We start from the raw sequence: 1109 nt of genomic DNA, 5'->3' as shown, positions 1-1109 counted from the left end.
CACCTCATACTCTTCGTATGTTTCCATAAATGCTCATACAGTGCCAAGGGCAGTTGATCTGACTGGATCTTATATGTTCTTTTTTATTATTATTATTATTATTATTATTATTATAATAGCATAACTGCCTAACGCTGATTTAAATAAAGAACATGATTTATAAATAATCTGGCTGTTTCTTTTGTTCTAATAATGGCCCACTGGTTTTACAGAATCATGCTTGAATAAAATGAGAATAACAGCCTGAATGTGACCCTGTTGGGAACTTTTTAAACTAACCCTGAAACATTTTAAAACTTCTGTTGATGTTTGCAAAGATTCATTAAAATGTTAGTGCTTCTTTAGATTTTACATGCTGAATTGTTTTCAGGGGTGGAATGTATTTGGGGGAAAAAAGGTCAGATTTTTGACCACCTGGTGGCATCCAACTACAGTTGCTGAGTTCCATTCATGGTGGTTTGCCAAAGAAGTTAACAATGGTTGACCAATCCTGAGGACTAAACCAAAACCAACTCGGAAACATGCTGCCGGAACGAAACCTTATATCTCAATTGTTCAGTTCTGGGCAAATTTTGAACATGACTAGCCCTTTACATTGTGTGTAAATGTCATGGTAAATGGACCAAAAGAAACGGCCCAAAACGACTTGAAAAAACGTCTGGTTCCATTGACTTGCAGTGAAAGCAAAGTAGGTTTTTTCCTTCTCCAGTAAAGTTACCGTTTTGGAGATATGAGGTTTTGTTCCGACAGCGGTGATACATACATTGTCACTGAGTGCTTGTGTTTGTTGGTTGATATTACGAGACAGTAATCCCTTATGCCTGAACGTAGAACCCATTCTAGTCATTAATCTTGTGGAGAATTCCCTGATTTAAAGTGATCAGTGAGGAATTTTGACGGTCCATGTTTAACCTACCTGTCAGATGTGAAAATGCCTGCTCTGGCCTGATCAAAGCTGCCCTTATCCTCAGCTTTCTCCCACTGTCGGGAGAGAGACAGATAAAGAGCCTGTGCTTGTCCACCTTTGCTCCTGATTACACGTCTTGCAGGAAATGGCCCACTAAAGTACCACTTCAAAATCCATTTTGCTGTTGTGTAATAGATGAGAT

General features: G+C 38.6%; 1 protein-coding gene across 1 annotated transcript in view; it reads left to right on the top strand.

The window, feature by feature from the left end:
* Positions 1-167, top strand: part of actr2b (actin related protein 2b) — a 21169-nt gene extending 21002 nt beyond the window's left edge. Inside the window, exon 9 of the mRNA XM_017690691.2 lies at positions 1-167. This exon is cut by the window's left edge and continues 1444 nt beyond it. The gene's annotated coding sequence lies outside the window, so the exon portion shown is untranslated.
* The last annotated feature ends 942 nt before the right edge of the window (positions 168-1109 follow it).

This window comes from Pygocentrus nattereri, chromosome 5, assembly GCF_015220715.1.
Source record: "Pygocentrus nattereri isolate fPygNat1 chromosome 5, fPygNat1.pri, whole genome shotgun sequence".
Taxonomy (NCBI): domain Eukaryota; kingdom Metazoa; phylum Chordata; class Actinopteri; order Characiformes; family Serrasalmidae; genus Pygocentrus; species Pygocentrus nattereri.
The sequence above is the reverse complement of the archived record's forward strand: the minus strand, read 5'-3'. Positions and strand labels throughout refer to the sequence as shown.